At 41.7% G+C, this 18,800-nt stretch overlaps 1 protein-coding gene across 6 annotated transcripts in view; it reads left to right on the forward strand.

The window, feature by feature from the left end:
- Window positions 1–18,800, forward strand: part of NCALD (neurocalcin delta) — a 348,584-nt gene that overhangs the window by 113,827 nt on the left and 215,957 nt on the right. The window contains exon 2 of one of the 6 annotated variants that reach the window (XM_054692057.1): window positions 1,755–1,938. The exons of the other annotated variants lie outside the window; for them this stretch is intronic. The gene's annotated coding sequence lies outside the window, so the exon portion shown is untranslated. The remainder of the gene's footprint in view (window positions 1–1,754; window positions 1,939–18,800) is intronic. 6 annotated transcript variants of the gene reach the window in all.

Raw genomic sequence — 18,800 nt, forward strand, 5'->3', positions numbered from 1 at the left:
TTTTTTAATTTAAAAATCACTTGGATTTGTTGTGCTGCTCTCTCCACCAGTCCACCTGCCTGATCTTATTGATCTAGGCCAGGGTCTCGCTTTTATTACTTCTTGTTATGAGAAAGCCCTATTTTGACAAGGTCAGTGGAAAGATAGAATCCATCTTAGAAGCTGGGACATAAATCTAGTAAAAAAGAATTTGCTAGTGTACTGAGGGAGAATGGCTGCTGAGCCTCGGAAAGAAAAGGATTGCTAATTCAAGTTTGCTTTCTGTTTTTCCCAATTCCTCAAGCAAATGCATACATCCTGCCCAAAGGCTGGGTTTGTTTCCATCCATCAGTTTTCACCTTCTATATATAGTTTTACAAATATGCCAATTACTTGGTTTGGTTAATTGTTTGCAGCCCAGAAACAGTGTATGATGCAGTGATCCGATAAGAATCCCATTTTCCTTTGAACAAATTGCTTGCAAGTTATGAACACGTCATTGTTAGTTAGAGAGAAAAAGGGATTTTTGTTGTTGTTTTGTTTGAGAAGAAAAGATCTAACAATTTAAGTCATTCTTCAGAGTAAAAATTGACTTTAAAAACATCATTTGAATGTTCAGTTTGAAACACTTCAAAGATGAATGCTTACTGAGAAAAGACAGCGGTTCTCCAGGTTTTTATAGTGGAAAGAAGGCTGGAAAATGAGTCAGGAGGGCTGAGGTCAAGGCCATTTTGCAGATAATCAGCTGCTTTGGGGTTTCTTATTAATTCTTCTGAGTCTTACTATCTTCATTAGTAGAGATGAAGGGTAACACTCCATAATTTCCATACCTTTCTTCATATTTAATATATGCAAGATAAATGTCTGTACTCGATAATCATTAAGATCCTGCCTGCTACCTGACGGCAGGACACAGGGCATCCTGGACATGTCTGCTGGGGCATAGGCAACCTCCTCCCTGCTTCGTTGCCCCTCACTCTCCCCAGGCTCTTCCTTACTAGTCCCAACTGGCTGGTTCAGCCTGAAGTTTGCCTAAGATTCATTTCTTAAGATTAGACACTTGGTAAAAATAAAAATATTTGAAAGAGGACCATTGCCATATTATGTAGTGCATTTAACTAGTCCAATAAGCAGTAGTTTAGCAGATAAGCTATTCAAGAGCGGGGTTCTGGGTATGTATAGTATGGTGGGGAGGAAGGTAAAGAGGAATGATATGGTCCTGCCTACAGTGGACCTATCAGTAGTGGCAGAGAATGAGCAAATCTGCATAAGTACCAGACAAGCATTGTGAGTGCTGTAAGAGTTCAAATAGAGACAGGGACTGCAGCGGCCAGGGAATTTTTTTTTAAATTTGAGGTCAGATGTGAATATGACTTTGAAAGTTGGTGGACCTAAGAAAAAAAAAGACAAATGCTAAAGGGCAATACAGCTTTTGCCTGCCATGGCATGGCATGGCATGGCATGGCATGCCTTGGCATGGATCAAAGCTTAGAGGTGTTCATAACAAAGACAGATTGGGAAATATAATTCTCTAAATATGGGGAAACCGTGACTGTAAAAGATAGACAAAGTCAATTAAATTTACTAGGGTAAAAAAAAAAAAAGGGTAGGGAGTGATCATTTGTTCTTGAAGGAGAATTTCAGGAACTTCAAGTGGCAGGGTATCCCAGATAGTTTTCAGGGAAAACAACCCTTAAGGTTTCAGAGCTTTAACCCCTCCCCCCTTGACTATTATTGAATGAGTGTTTTTGGAATTTGATCTGATGTCCTTCTAGGAAGAAGCATTGACAATAAATAAGCTTGCCAACAAAAATAAGCTTCTTGGGAAGAAAGAGGAAATGTTTGAGAGATCTTAAAGTGAAGGGCGAGGGTAAGAGATGCTGGCTAACGTCTGCTTCTCCAGTCCCTGTGACGTTTTTGTTCATCACCTTCCCTCTTCTAATTTTCCACCCCTTACAAGTGAGTAAAATGTTAAACTGTGATGGGTCACAGTTGATTTTTGGGTTATGTTTTGCTTCTCACAGTTTTAAAAAATATGGGGCCTCCCCTGGTGGTGCAGTGGTTGAGTGCTGGGCTGCGAAGCTGCCCGCAGCCTTTGCAGCGCTGGTTCGATCCCTGGCCACTGGTGAGGGTCCCACATGGCACGCAGACCTCTCCTGCCACGCCCGCGGCTCCCCTCAGCAGTGTATTTCATCGGTCTGCCTGTTCTGTTCCCCCCTCTGGCTCTGGTGAATTCTCTCACCCTCCCGCACTTCTGACTATACCCAGTGCTTGCATAAATAAATAAATAAATAAATCTTTAAAAAAATATATGACAACTATAGAATTCACCTCATCCTTATTTCTCTGTCCTCTCATTTGATGAGGACATATTTAACAGGTTCCATGTTGGAATTATCAGTAAGTTTCTGAGTCTTAGCATCTGTTGTGTTTATCTGTTTCTATATAATGAATCTCACCAAAACCTAAAGGATTAGCACAACAATCACTTATATGCCTAATGAATCTCCAGTCTGAACTGCGGTGAGTGGGAAGACTCATCTCGGCTCCACATGCCTCAGCTGGGGCAGGCCAACTGGAGACTGGAGGATGCACTTCCAAGATGGTACAGTCACATGTTCAGAAGATGAAAACTTGGTTCCTCTTCACATGGGCCTCTTCACCTCTTCATAGCTGCTGGGCTTCCATGTGGCATGGTGGCTGAATTCTAAAAGCGAACATCGAGGGAGAGAGAGAGAGAGAGAGAGAGAGAGAGAGAGAGAGAGAGAGAGAGAGAGAGAGAAAATGGCAGGCAAAAGCTGTATTACCTTTAGACCTAAATTTTCAAGTTACTAGCACAGCTTCCACCACATTTTACTTGGTAGATTTGAGTAACATAAACCATCTCACATTCAAGAGCAAGGGGCAGTCAACTCCACTTCTAGATGGGAGAAATGTCATAGAATTTGCCAACATCTTTTAAAACTACCACAGCACCCATAGGGTTCCGCTCACCCCCACCCCCACCAGCTGTCTTCCTTTCTCTTTAATTGTATGTTTAAATGTTCATGGGAATTAGCCTAGAGAACTCTAGTGAATCTAGGACAGGGCCAGGTAGGTCATGTAGCTGATGAGGTGAGGCGGGCGAGACTGCCACGTCATGGAGAGGATCTGTCTCTTTGAAGCAGATGGACTCAGCCTCCCAAGCCTCTAGTCTGGAACTTCTGCTTGTTCGAGAAGCAGAAGGAAATATCACCATTACCCACTAAACTTGGGCTGATTATTCTCCTCGATTACTTTTTAAGGACTGTATAGCTGGTAATATGATCCATAATGAGTCAAAATGGAAACATGCTTTCAGAGGATGTCCTTCATCTTTGAAACAGATGTTTAAATGACAGTGTTCAATGGAGGGCAGAAAGCTGGGTTAAAGGGAATGTGGACTGACATCATTTATAGATATTTTATGCTCTAATAAAGTAGATAGTATCCGGATAGGTCCTTCAGCTACATGTTCCACAAAATCCATGTTCCTGGTGCTGGTGTCTGCTGTTACAGGTCACTTAAAGGGTTGGTGTCTGTTTGAGGTATTCCAGCCCCCAAATTATGTTGGATGCCTGAGCTCTCAGCAGAAATGAGTAGCTGAGTTGCAAAGACATGATCTGAGAACATGGTGGAAATTCCCTGGGTAGAGTTGTCTTGAAATTCACAGAATCCATCATAAAATGCCATTTTCTGTGATTTCAAAGCCAAGTGCTGTTTTTCAGCAGTCCTTTAACCTTGCTCTTAAGGAAACTTAGCCAAGAGGATGTTGGTGAACTGTTTTGTTCAGATGGGTTCTGCATGGTTAAAGTTACATTTAATAGCTTCTGGCTTGTCTTTAATTTCAAATACAGAGGCGAAAGGATGTTATTTGGAGAGTCTTTTAAGCCCTTCACGCTGATGGAAAGAACATGCTTCAGTGCTTGTTGATCTCCCAGGTTTCTGAGAGTTGCTTTTTAGTCATTTAGAAACAGCTGAACAATTTTTGTATTAAATTCCAAACTCCTTTCACTTAGAGCTTCAACATCTATTAGTCAGCTGTCCGGCAGAGCAAGTTTTTCGTCTTATTCTAAAGACGGAGGCCATTTCTTTTATAAATATTACTGTCTGATGTCATGATGATCTATATTGTTATACTGATATTTATTGCAGCTATTTATGTTATGAGACCATATGCTGGGAGAAGGCTATGTCTGGGCCATTAGCCTTGGAAGCAGAAGCTTGTTCTATTGGATGCAGTATCTAGGAGGTGGTATATAATGTTTTAATTAAGCAGAGATTTTGTTACATTAAAATCTTTAGAAAGATTAAAGAATTATAATAAGATAACTGTCTAAAGAATAAGAAATGAGTCATTTTTATAAACTATGTATAACCAGGGGTTTCTTTCCTCTCACCCTTCCTTAGTGCTCATGGTTTGTAGAACTCTTAGGTAGGTGCATTTCTGGAGGATGCAAGATTAAAAATAATGTTACAGAATCTAGGCAGGAGAGCTGGCTCAGACCAGCAAGGCAGTTCAGGAAAGTTGAAAGAAATTCCTATTTACAAAAGAATAGATATGGCTAAAGAATACCAACAAAAGGTAAAATTCTGGGGACGCTACCACCCCTAGTTCTGTAGGGGCAAAGGAAGAGAACCAAACTGGATATAGAAGGGTCCACTGGATGGAGGCCTGACAGAGGAACACATCCATCCACCAGAGGAAGGCTTCCCAGGGAGTCCTCCAGTCTCTCCTGCCCCAACTGAAACCCAGACAGAGGGCAAGAAGCCATGTCACTTTCTGGGGACTGAGTTATTTTTCCAGCTACTCTGCATGCCACAGAAGACCCTACTAGCTTTAAGGAGTGGTGAAAACCAGAAACTCAGCCAGCAGAGCCTTTGTGTTACATCAGGGCCTGCGGGCCTGCTGAGCTTTCACTCAGGACAGAGGAGGCCGTAGTGGAATCTTAGTCAAAGGATGGCAGCTGTAAGAACCAAGGCATACGCCCATTTGGGCCACAGAGCAGAGTGGAGAAAGCTGGATAGTAGATATGGTGGGGCCATGGAAAATATCTGTCACAACAGATAATACAACCTACAGTTTGGGTTTGTTAATCTTTCCCCCCCCGCCCCCAACACAAGCTCATTTAGTGCATCTGGTTGTGTGATGAATTTAGCATGTTTCCCTTTGATAGGGTAGGGGTAAAAAAATCAGATTGCATAAAATTTCCCCCAAATTTTATTAACTTGGGAACAAAGGGAGTTTAAAACTTCCTATTTCTAGCTTTCTTCAGGCCATGATTTGGGGGGGTAGTATTTGGTATTAACCTTGTCTAAAGAAAAGGCAATCCTGGTTCTTTACCAGGAAATAAACCCTTAAATCCCTTCCTTCCCCTCAAAAGGGCCAATGGTAGAGAGAGCCCCCAGTTAGATTGCAGCATTCCTCACTGCCTGGTGATGCAGGAACAGGAGCCCAGAGGTCAGAGAACTCCTGTGATGAATGTGCTGTCTCAGAAGGATATTTATATGGTGGAGTCTGGCCCTCAGAAGGAATTTATATGGGGTTTAGAACAGTTCACACAATGCTTATTTCTCCAGGTAATTGCCTGTCCTCTGCATATCCAGAAGCAATTCACGGTAGAAGGGAAGAGCCTTTTACAGTTCCCAGTACATGCTAATTATTTATGTGATGTCTTGGAAAATTCGTATGATGGAAACAGCATGTGATGTTTTCTATGCATAAGAAGTCATAGGAATGTTCAGGATGTGACTTTTGAGAAGACTGACTACACATACAGTGGTTTTCAACATATCAAGTGGGTCTGTGGTGTTTCCCCTTCAGTCTGCACAGGACTTGGTATGTGGCATACTCAAGCGCAGTGTCTTAGAGGAATTCCAACTTCTTAGACTTTGGAATGAAGCTGGCTCCTTCTCCAAAACATAAAGATATGAAATATTCACTGACCTTGGGAATACAAATACATCCAAGGCTGTGTTAGGAAAAAGAGATGTGTATACTAATAGGTCATGGTCCCTGGAGGAGCCATGTCCAGCAAGCATGGCATGTAAAGTCCCAAAAGGGCTGAAAAGTTTCTTATGGTCTTTCATATTGAAAGTCACCTTAATTTGTTATTGGCCTTGAACTCGAATAGTCACATAAAGACCTCTGTGTGCAGAGTCAATCAATAGTGTTAATTGCACTTGTTTAATTCAACCATGAGAAAAATTAATCCTTTCATATGTGGCTGGTTTTCTGGATGACATTTTCTGCTGGTGAACCATTCCTTTTATTTTGCGATGGAAAGAAAGGTTAAAGATGTTTTTAATTAAAACTTTCATTCTTTTTTTCCCCTTCTCTAAAAATATGCTGTGGAAGAATACCATTTTAATTGAGAGAAATATTTAGCTCAATAAAACCAAAATATAACTGAGTATAATCAGGAAATGAAATAATCAGGACCAGACATCTGAAAGAACTCGCAAGGTTTCTTGCATTTATGCACACAAGAAATTTATACTTAGAGCTACAGTTTTTGCAGAATGGGCATTGACGAGTCTTGAAAATAAACCACAGGTTAGGCATCAGCTATATGCAAGACACTGGGCTAGTTTTAGAAATATAAGATGATGTTGGTGTCTTCATGAAGCTATTGTCTGATAGCAGAGATAAAATCCATGAAAAGTAATTAATCTACGAGAGATAGATAACTGTTCGATCAAAATTGTGCCCCAGAGCAGTACATGCTTCTCTCCCAGATAAATGGTACAGGAAATAAGGGCTTTATTCAGAAAATGGAGAGACGATTAAATAAAGGGCCAGAAGCAACTTGGAGTTGGAACTTGAGTTGGGTTTTTCAGGGTGGGTGGACTTGGATGGACTTAGCAGAGCCTTGGCACATTATGGGGGGAAATCATGAAATAACAGCTTAAAATGGGCAGGGATTGTTATACTCATATAATTGGGACTGAACTTGAATACCACCAGTGAGTCAGTCACAGCCTTCACAGGTAACCTGCTCTATTTTTGCACAGTGGTAGTCATCAGATAGTTTTTCATTTGGTCTACGTGAAATCTATGCCTTTCCCCATGGCATCCCTTTGGCTTCTGTTCGAGTTCTTTCCTTGCCTTGCAGTGACACGAGAATCCCTCTTCCATATGTGAGCCTTTGAAACATTTGAAGAGGACTAGTTTCTGCTCCCTAAGTCTTCTTTTCTTCCCCTAGATCTTTCTGTTCTTCCTCATTTTGCGTCATTTCCATGCTATCCAGGCCATTTGCCTCTTGAGACATTTCCTTCACCAAGGGCAGGAGCGCTGATGCTGGGGTCCAGGATGGGGCAGCTTGCTTTTAGATGCAACTTGCTCTTAGAAGTTGTCCTTCATCTTTCAAGCTAGTGTTTACATCACAGTTCTCAGCGAGGAGCAGAATGCTGGAGTAAAGGGAACATGGGACAGGTGTTGTTTAGAGATACTTTATGCCCTAAAATAAAGTAGATACTCCCTGGATAGATCCTTCATGTATTTCTCCAGTAAAGCACAGAGCTGATGGCTCCACTATGGAAAATCTCCAGTAGTTGTGTTCACAGAATAAACAGACTCCTGGGTTAACCAGCAGCTATGATAGTATTCTGTACTTGAAACCAAGAATGTTTGCACCATGCGCCTGCTTCTGTAAATTGCCACCTTAATTAGATGACAGCATAACTGTGATGCAGCATCTGATGTGTCCCCATCTCCTCTTGTCCTGGGTGTGGATTTGACTCAGCTGGGTTGAGTGGGGTGCGGGAGAAGGGGAACTGGGATTTTGTGATTGTGGCATTTTTTCCTCCAGTGAGAAATCAAGGTCATTGTCTGGTAGCTGTAAAACCTGGACTTATGTTGTCCTGGTCAGTCTGGTGGCTTCCAGAGATGCCATGGCTGGCATGGATTGCCAGACCTCCCTCCTGCTCTGGCCTCAGCCAGGCTATGTCTTGGTCCGAACAGCTGCCATCCTTTGACCAAGACTTCAGTGCCTCCTCTGTCCTGAGTGAGAGCTCAGGGCACCCTTGGGCCCTGATGTAACATAAAGTTTCTGCTGGCTATTTCCGATTTTCACCACTCCTTTCTTTTTTTTTTTTTTTTTAAAGATTTATTTATTTATGCATACAAGAACTGGAGTGTAAGCCAGAGGTGCGGGGGGTGAGAGAATTCACCAGAGAGAGTGGGAAGCAGAACAGGCAGATCTACTGAAATATACTGCTGAGGGGAGCAGCAGGGTGAGGCAGGAAAAGCTCCCTGGCTGACCAGGAATCAAACTCTTGCTGCAGTGGCTGGCGATAGCTTGATAGTGCTGTCTTTAACCCCTGAGCCACCAGGGAGGCCCCGATTTTCACCACTTCTTAAAGCTAATAGGGTCTTCTATGACATATGGAGTAGCTGGAGAAATAAGTCAGTTCCCAGAAAGACGGATAACCCATCTTTAACACTACCTAGAGTTTCCTTCATGTCTCTCTATTTGCTGATCTCACTCTGCCTTAAAATGATTTGAGCTGTTATTGTCCAGCTCGGCACTTACTGCAGCGCTATGTAAGGGAAAGTCTGTCTAAGAATCCAAGGGAGAAGAGTAGATTGTGTTTTGGGGCTCTACCAGGAAAACTCAGAATGTCGTCTTGTTCCTGTTCTGCGTCATTGTAGAGTTGGTGGCATGCTCTTTCTGCAGAGCTGGGCCATGCTGACACTCCTCAGAGCTGGCTGTGTTGTTGAAAGCTCCATGGGGCTTGCAGACCTCTATTTTAATTCTCCGCGTTGTTCTCTGCTTTCTGATATTTCTTGTGTTTATTTGCTGATTGTGGGAAGCTGCATGAGATTGACAGCCCTGCCTTTGCTCATTACTCTGTCCCTGGCATTTGTTACACTGTGGACATGTGGGGAGTATTTGTGGAATGAATATGACATCATCTTGGTGTGAAATGTATTCTTCTCCATACTTGTGGCATGTGTGTATGTGGGGGGGTGGTGGCTTGGGGAGGGGAATCTATGAGCCTTGTTAGGTTTGAACAAAAAGAGAAAACATTGCAGAATTAGTGGAATCTGAAAGCTGCCCTGCTGCCTGCTCACAGCCCCTCGGGGCTGGTCCCGGAGCCCACTCCCGCCGGCCATCTAGCCGCCCCCACTTTTGGTGTCCTCTGGAATGAAAAGGTGCCCACTTCATTATTATTCCTTGGGGTTTTGCTGTTTGAATATTTTTTGTCCACTTATATGTGGCCTGAACAGGCTGATCTGTGTACGCTGCTTACCATATGACAAATATTTTGCTCCCAGTCTTGTTTATTACTCCTTTTTCTCCTTGAACAACTGGAAAACTCCCTTCTGATTTCTTTTTTTTTAATATTTATTTATGCATACAAGGACTGGGGTACAGGCCAGAGGTGTGGGGGGTGAGAGGATTCACCAGAGACAGAGCAGGGAACAGAACAGGCAGACTGACTGAAATATACTGCTGAAGGGAGCAGCAGGTGAGACAGGAGAGGTCTGCCGCACCATGTGGGTTGCTCCCTGGCTGGCCTGGAATTGAACCCGCGCTGCAGAGGCTGCGGACAGCTTGACAGCACGGCACTCAACCCACTATGCCACCGGGGAGGCCCTGCCTTCTTATTTCTTATGGCATTAAGTAAAGGGTAGTATCCAGATCAAGGAATTGAACTTCAGATGGTTGTACATGTTTACCAAACACAGTGTTTTCTTTTCTGGTCCTCCCTCCCACCCTTCTTCCCATTTATTTTCCTCCCTTCCTCCTTCTCTGCCTCACTGCTTTTCTCCTGCCCTTTTTTTTTTAAAGCAGACATTTCTTTCTTTTTTTTCCATTTTATATATTTTTTACATCATTTTTCATTTTTGCACAATGTTGCATTTTCATCTTGGTTATATTCCCCATACAATTCCCACCCCCCTTGTTTTGATCCTACTCCCTTCTCCCCATCCCTGTAGTTGTGTCTCTGGTTTATAGTTGCTTGTTGATTTTGATTTTTACTTTATTATAATTAGACTTTTTCCTGGTCCCTTATTTAGGTTTTCTAAATTCCTGCTATGAGTGAGACCATCCGGTATTTTTCTTTTTCTTTCTGGCTTATTTCGCTGAGCATGATCCCTTCCAGCGCCATCCATGTTGCTGCAAATTGCATGTGTTTATCTTTTTTGATTGTTGAGTAATATTCCATTGTGTATATGTACCACGTATTCTTGATCCAGTCTTCCATTTTTGGGCACTTGGGTTGTTTCCATAGCTTAGCTATTGTAAATAGTGCTGCTATAAATATAGGGGTGCAGGTGCCCTTTTGAATTAATGTTTCTGTGTCCTTTGGGTAAATACATAGGAGAGGAATTGCTCGATCATATGGAAGCTCCATCTTTAGCAGGTTGAGGAATCTTCACACAGCTCTCCATAGTGGTTGGACCAGTTTGCACTCACACCAGCTGTGCAGGAGAGTTCCTTTTACTCCACATCCTCGCCAACATCTGTTGTAGCTAGTTTTTTTAATATGTGCCATTCTCGCTGGTGTAAGATGGTATCTCATTGTAGTTTTGATTTGCATTTCCCTGATTACAAGTGATCAATAGACATTTCTTGAACACTTACTATGTGTCAAGTCCTGTGCTAACCTCTGTGGTTACCATAGTGAATAAGAGGCAAGGCGCCTACCCGCAGAGTGTACAGTCATGGGTGTTACTACTATAGAAACAATGCCTCCACCCTCCCACCCCACCCTGGCCATGCCCATAACACCTGCATCAGTTGAAGGATTAAGTTCTATATTAATAAATATCATGATGTGGAGACTGAGTTGTGGAATCCTACATCTTCCATTTATTACCTGGGAGACCTTGGGCAGTTAACTTAAATTCCTAAGATGTCAGCTTCTTCATCAGTAAAACAGAATACTAGTCCTCACCTTCGAGAGTTCATGGGAAGATGAGTGAAATACAGCTGGTGAAAAGCATTCACGGCAGCATATGACTCTTAATGCATGTTGGCCACGAGGCTGTGCATGGTGATGACAGCTGGGAGCCGGGAGCCTGGATAGAATATTTGGAAATATTTTGACCTGGCTAATTATACATATGCTCTTAATCTGCAGTGGTTGAACCAGAGGCTACCAGGACCTGTTTAAATGAACAAAGGTGAAAAAGGAAGTGAACATAGCTGGGATACCTGTGAGCACAGTAACCATATTTCCTGAACTCCAAAAATGAGCTCCAGTAGTCAGACAAGCATATTTAAGTACTTCTGTGGGAAGGGCACTGAACAGAGAGAGAGAAGGAAGAGAGAAGACAAACCCCCTGGGTCTTCTCATTTCCTGCTCTATTTCCCACGACTTGCCTATAGCTTTTTCAGTCTTATCTTTAAATAATTGAAGACCATCTTAAGCACTAGGCCTTCCATAAATCACACACAAGTGGGATATGCTTTGCTGAATTAGGATGCGAATCCTGGGCATCACACTTATTGCAGTTTGTGGCTGACATGGGAGGGCAGGGACCTGTGTACACAGGAGCCAGGGCCACCCAGAGAAGACTAGACATGCCCAGAGGAGATGATGCCCCTAAAGCACGGTGGGGGGGCCTGTGAATGTTCTAGATGTGTGACCTTTGGTACTGTGTTTAAAATATTTGCAGAGCAGTTGTGTGTCTAAGGGCCTCGTTGAAACCCCCTCATTAACACCTAGTTTGTTTGCTTGAAAAATTCAGCTGTTTTAAAAATTAGTCTCCCCCCACCCCTTTGTTTAAAGTGCCTTTTAGCATTTTGAGCACTTAGAATGATTCTTTGGGAAACTTAACAACTACAATAAAAATGTCCTAAGGGAATGAAAAAGTCTCCTAATTCTTTTAGAATACTTCTGATTTTTCAGCAGAGGTAGCTAAACGTGGTAGAGTGTGAATATTGAATAAAAATAGTTTAAGACAAAAATAAAAAATAGAGACTTGTTCTCTTGGTGTGAAAACACGTGTAACAATCACAATATTTTTCTTTTTTCCCACCTTCACCATTTCTGGATAATGTTTCATGCTGGGCAAATAGTTGTTTCTCTTTCTCTCCATCTTCTAATTCCCTCCCCTAACTTTTTCAAACAACTTACATTTCTGTGTGTCTCTGTTTCCTTTTAAAATTTCAATTTCCTTTAGGAGGCTTACAACAGAGCGTAATGAGATGAAATTTGTTCATGTAAATCTGTTTCCTCAGCAGCGTCAGCCACCCTCCCCCATCCTGCTTGCTCTACTCCTCCCTGCAAACCACTGCCCACTGGCCTCCCCCATCCTGCCCCTTTGCCTGAGTGCTCTTAGCATTGGTGTTTCTCCTGCATAGAATTTATCACAATAGAAATCTATAAATATGTTTTGTAATTAAAAAAAAAAATCTGTTGCTAGGCTGTAATCTCCATGAAGGCAAGAGTGATTTCTTTCATACCTAGCTTTGAACTTGTCAACCTTGGCATCCATCTAATGCTACAACTCAGTTGGAGAGGACATTCGATCTTCTCAAAGTGTGACTTGATTTCAAAAAATTGTTATATCTTCCTAACCTTGTGTGCGGTAGAGAAGGGTGGTCAGTTTTACTAAGTCGGAACTAGCGTAGGGAGAGTAAGTCACTGGCAGGGAGGGCTCCTTAAACCTGGTCTCTCACGAGAAAAAAGAGATATGCCTGTGGGGTCCCAGCAGGAAGTGAAGGCACCCTTGAACTGGCAATTTGAGGAGAATCTAACAAGATGATGACTTACTAGAATGAGGGCAGAGTAAGAGGGAGGGCTTCTGAACCCCAGGGCTAACTAAAACTGGGAAACTTTACCCCTTTTAGCCCTGTAAAGTCAAGCGGTGGAGAGTTACTGGATTCCATAGAGGTAGTGGAAGGAGAGAACCACCTGACGGGAGTTGTGTCCTTTGGCCAACCCAGAGCATCCTGGCTGAGATGAAGTTGGGGAAGGCAGAAGCAACCTCACTCTTAACCTCTTAACCTCTCATCAGTGTCTTCTGCTGGCTCCCAATCAGGAGTGAGGGGACAGGGTGGGGGGGTGGGGGCACTAAGTAGTCCATAGAGTCAGAAGTGCAGGACCCAGAGCAGGGGGTGGGGGATGGGCAGTGACCGAGGTGCAGAGAGAAGACATCATGTCAAGAAGAAAGAAGCCACAGCTTGCGTCCTCTTTACTAAAACGTGCCATAGGAAAGAAAAAACAGAAAGCCTGGCAGGTGTGAATATTCTGTATTGGATAAGGATATTTATTTGAGGGCTGTGTGGATCCATCTGGGCACTGTTTCAGTGAGAACTGGAGCTGCTCAGTGGTAGGAATGAAGCTTAAATTCTAGAGGTCTCACTACTTGGCCATTTGTTCAGTGGGTATTTGCATTCACCTTGATCTATGGGCATGAGAGCCTTGTGAAGGAAATTTTTGGTGCCCATTTTCAGAAGTGCATGACTCTCTCTGCAGTGTATTTGTCCATATGAGTACCGGGCCAGCAACTGCAGCACCACTTAACTGGATAGAGATAAATCCATGGCCACATCCTCACTGACCCCCTAAATCAGCACCTCTAGGGGTAGAGTCTAGAAATCTGTGTGTCAGCTCTCCAGGGAATTTGTATGCAGGCTCAAGTTTGAGATGCTGTAGCAGATATTGCAAGTTTTTGGAATATGAAGAAGTAAGTTGAGGGCTGTAAAACACACACCCCTACTATTGCAGTTCACACAATTTTATCTTTATCTCGGTGTGTTTTCAGATAGTCCTGTAAAATCAGGAAATTGGATTGAAAAAATAGTTTTCAAACAGAGTTTATCTGATCCCCTTAAGAGCCAAAGAGGGTCACTGGGCCATTCCACTCAACTAAAGTAATAAATATGCTTTTATAGTATTTCATTTGATCATAAGACTCTAAGGCTTAAAGATGCATTTAAAACTCCTGTTTGAGATGATCTAAGATTCCCACTTGTTCAAATGCTTTGTGGTGCTGTGTATATGTAGCATTGATCCAATCCGCATGAAATCTGGATGTGGAGCTTGCTTAGAGACATGTTTTATTTTATTTAAAAAAATTAGCATTGACTTCTGGCCAGAAGTGCTGTTTTTCTGTTTCCTGTTCTTTGTGGTGCAGTTAAATGGGCGTGTCCCTATACCTCTGCCCCTGAATGCCTGTGTCATTTTCTAGAATGGCTGTTACTGCTTGGCAGCATGTCATTAGTAGTTTTATCTCTTATTGCTATTTTGAACACAAAGAATTTGAAAAAAAGGATCATTGTATTTCTGCTTGCATCAACTTATGTGTCTAAGCTACCCATGTGAATATTTGGTTATTAAATATTTAAAAATGGAGAGTGGAAAGCTTCAACAGGCAGCCTGAGTTGTTCTAGTCTGGGCTGTGTATTTGGCTTAGAAATCCAAAAGCTCCTGTGATCGTGTTTCCTATTTTTTCAAAAATTGATAGTAATATATTACCCACCTCTGTTATATAATGTGGCTCCAGATTTTTTACATAAAAAAGCGCAGGGGATAGTAATCTTGTCAAGGGTGGGGAAAGGGAGAAAGGAACAAAGGCTTACAGTTCCTGAAGGTAAATTTGTAAAGCAAGAACATGCTGTTTTCCTTAGCTTGTATATCAAAATTAATAAAATTAAACTCTTCCCAAGCTGCTTTAATTTACACTAAATGGCAAATCAGTTAGCTGGCAATTATGTCAAAGACTAGTCTTAAAAATAAGTGGGTTGGCTTTTGGGGAGAAATTATTGTGGTAGGAAGACTCAATTTTTTGCCCCCAGCCACTTCCTGACATAGCTTCGGGGGTGAGCCTGGGGGGCTTTTGAAGATAACAAACCAATGAAAGCTCTGAGCAAGTACCAGAATGCTAAGTTAGTGTTTGTTCCCCATCCTGTCTTTGCCCAGCAACTCTTCGTGGACTGTAAGTGAATCAATTCATTCCTGCCAGAAATATTGTGAGAATGTATGTACAGGTTACTGGATCCAAGTCTCTTCCCACCTAAAACAAGTTTAGCTCTCCCAGGTACAGAAGATGGCGTGGCTTTCTTCCAGCTGTATCTTTTCATACCTTTTCTAGCTTTCTCATATGTGGTAGCTATAAAATGAGCAGAAAAAGAGGCAGGTGGACAGCCAGGTAGAGAAACATAGTCACACAGTCTGGTCAGTCCTTGCAGGCCCTCTGTTTTATTAAGCCATTTCAATAAACAGCAGAGGCAAGACTTTGATGCCCTGTGCCCTGGGGACTCAGGACCACTTTGTACTCTGTCCTTAACGTTTGTACTCTGAGGAAAGGAGTGATGCAAAATCAACAGAATTTAAGTTGAAGACCCTGATAAATACTGAAACCTTATGCTTTGTATTTTTAGAATCTTTCAGGGAAATGATCTCATGTATTAGGCACAGTTGATCCAACTTAATAGGTTTATGAGCTTCTTCAGAAATTTAAAAAAAAAAAAAGCCGAATACAATGATGATAGAAGCAGGATTATATATGTCTTCTTAAGAATAGCCAGGTTTTTTGTTAAACCACATGTTCAGTTTGAGCTCTGAGACATAACGACTTTACAGGGTAACATACAGCTAGAATATGGTTATCCCACATAGCTTGTAAAACTTTTTTTTTTTTTTTGGCAGCTAGCGCTTTCCCGGTTGGGACCCAAAAAAGTCTACAAAATGTTCAAACTGTTCCAATGCTAGAAATCTGTCCTCCAGGAGGGGGCATGCAGTAGCAGTGATGGGAATTTGCATGGAAAGATTTTATTACAACACCATTACAAGACAATACATAATGCAATTAAAGAATCCATGTGGCTGTAAAAAGGTTGGTAGGAAATGTAGAAATTGGCAGAAGCAATTTAAATAGATGAACAAACCTCCATAATTTCCTTGTTAAGATTAAGACTTAAAAAGCATAAAGGAGGCCGTTAAACGTGCATTCTAAATATTTGGAGAGAACAGGCGGAAATAAGTAAGGGCCTATCTCTGGGAATTGTGGTAGCTAAGTTACCAGTGGAGATAAACCATTGATTAGAAAAACAAAGCTAGGGCCTCCCCCGTGGCACAGCAGTTGAGCGCTGGGTTGCAAAGCTGCCCACAGCCCCTGCAGCGCCGGTTCAATCCCCGGCCAGCCACCGGGCGAGGTCCCACGTGGCGCACAGACCTCTCCTGCTGCCCGCTGCTCCCTTCAGCAGTGTACTTCATCAGTCTTCCTGTTCTGTTCCCCGCTCTGGCTCTGGTGAATTGTCGCACTCTCCCATGCTTCTGACTGTACCCAGTGCTTGTATAAATAAATTAACAAATCTTTGAAAAAAAAAAAAGAAAAGAAAAACAAAGCTAATAAGAGGCAAGGTAGAGCTACTTTATTGCGCTTCTTTCCTCTCTCTCTCCCTCCCTTCTTCTGTTTTTGTTATTATTCTGAGAGCACTCTGGGAATTATACCTGAGTTGCTAAGCCAAGTGATTTATGCTTTGTTATCTACAAACTCACGAATAATTAGATTTATGCCTGCCTTATTATTATTATTATTTTTTACATTTCCTAAGTCTGAAATAAATTTAAGATCTTGGACCTTTTATTCTGAAGAAGGCTGAAAGTTATACAATATGAGGTCAAATTCTATGAAATTATTGTTTTAGTAAGACAAAAACAGCCAAGTATCAGCAATTTTACATTATTCAATCTAATATTTGAAAGAGCTTGGTAAATTCTAGATGTGTCACAAAATGTAATGAGATATCATTCATTATTTGGTGCTAACTATCAGAGATGAAGCTTTATAGTTAAAGAAATTAAAAAGTCCTTCTGAAGTTTCTTCAAAAGCACCAAGGTTTTTATGCCAGACTTTTTACACCAAGCTTTTTAATGCCATCCTAGGCTATTAGAGCCATGCATGGGTAAAAGCTGGGTTCTACTCATGTCTTTATTAAAGAGATGATCATTAATATAATTAATACCTTGCTCCAACTTATATCTCTTTCAGTCAAATGAAGAGTTGGAGGGCTTTGAAAAGTTCAAAGTTATGTTGGGCAACATAGGCTTGTCATCATGACTGGGGAGAATTGGACTGAGACTGTCCAGAATAGAGCACTGTCCAGAATAGAGCACTTTTTTATTCCCTTAAAAAAATAGTTATCATTAGCATATAACGTTACATTAATTTCAGGTGTGCAATACAATTTGATATTTGCATACATTGTGAAATGATTACAACCGTAAGTCCAGTTCACATTCCTTTCCATATATTATTACAGAATTTTTTACTTGTAAGGAGCACTTATTTATTTATTATTGAGATATTGGTTTACAATATTGTGTAAGATTTAAAGGTATAGGATCACACCCTTCAGATGTATGTTACCAGACACACCACACCCACCACCAAGGCGGGTCCTCTGCCACAGTCCATCAGGCCTCCTTCCTATTTTACTTTCCTCTCTCCCTCCCCCGCTAGTAGCTTTAATTCTCCAGTCAGATTTCTCGAGTTTGTTGTTGGTTTCATTTTATCTGACCCTTCTGTTCTTTTCCTCTATATTCCACATTTAAGTGATGCCATCCTGTGTTTGTCTTTGTCCTCCTAATTTATTTCACTTAGCATCATCCCCTTGCGTTCCATTCAAGTTGTTTAAATGTTCTTGGATAAGAGAAACCCTTCCAGACTGCTCTGTCTGGTCTGAGCAGTAGATCCTTCAGTTTATGCAGGCAGATTTCTTCCCTTAAAGTGAAAACGGGTCTGCAGAGCTCAGTTTAGATAAAAATGGAGACATCATTTGGATGGTACCTTATTTTTTTTTTTGAATTGAAAATATCTTTAGCTTTGGGCTGAGTACAGCAAGGAACAAATGGTTCTGTGTATTGCCAGATCTAATGGAGACAGGTGGTGTGTTCAGCTTCGCCCTGGGTGCTTTCCTCACATGCAGAGAAGGCCCATGTTGCCAAATTCCAAGGTGGTTTAAATGATAGAGCCAATGAAAGGGCCACCCCGCTTTCCCTCCTTGCACACAGTGGAATGCAGTCACAAGTCTCCAGAACTGTATTCCAGAACCACGTGGGATCTGCAGAGATGCTTAGATTGCCTTTTGCTAAAAGTTAATTTTCACCATTAGAACTTCAAGCAAAGTGCTTTAGGAATATCAGTTCATCAGTTTGCTTTGTTTACATTTTGGGCACTTGCTGATGTTTTCTTTGGAGGGGGAGAAATTAGTGAAGAGTTTAAAGAACACAATGTAAAATGTACAGGGTATTTACACTAGCATTTTCTTTTCATTTCTGTTTTTTTTTATCTTTGTTTACATGAAAAGGGTATGGAGACATTTGGGGGAGGTTGTGGATGATGAGTGTGGGGGCTAGGGAAGGGAATTCCCTGTGCCAGGCACTGTGCACGTGTTACATCATGCATCTAAAGCACAGTGTATGAGTGGCGTATTCTATTCAACACACATGTAAGTGTTACCTGTGTTATGTCGGTAGCTAAGGTGCAATGCATGTGTTACATGGTGTACCCAGTGTTCAGTGCCAGTGTTGGTTAAGCGTTCTTCACAGCCTCTCCCAAGGTAGCATTAGGAATCATTTTACAGATAAAAAGACTGAATTTCAACAGCAAAGCATTCTACGCAGTGCCTTGGTCTTGACCAATAAATGACCTGCAAAAGATGACCTTTGTTTACCATGAATTAGTCCTAGATGGTTAAAGTTCCCAGATGGAAAAATCCATTTGTCACAAAAATTATATATTGATTTCCCTATTGGATACAGAAAAATTGTTGTAAGCTACAGGGGACCTGGCAAGGTAGAACTTAAATCTATTATTTTCTTTCTTTTAAGCAAGA

This window comes from Talpa occidentalis, unplaced genomic scaffold (assembly GCF_014898055.3).
Source record: "Talpa occidentalis isolate TD23 unplaced genomic scaffold, MPIMG_talOcc4v2.1, whole genome shotgun sequence".
NCBI classification, from domain to species: Eukaryota; Metazoa; Chordata; class Mammalia; order Eulipotyphla; family Talpidae; genus Talpa; species Talpa occidentalis.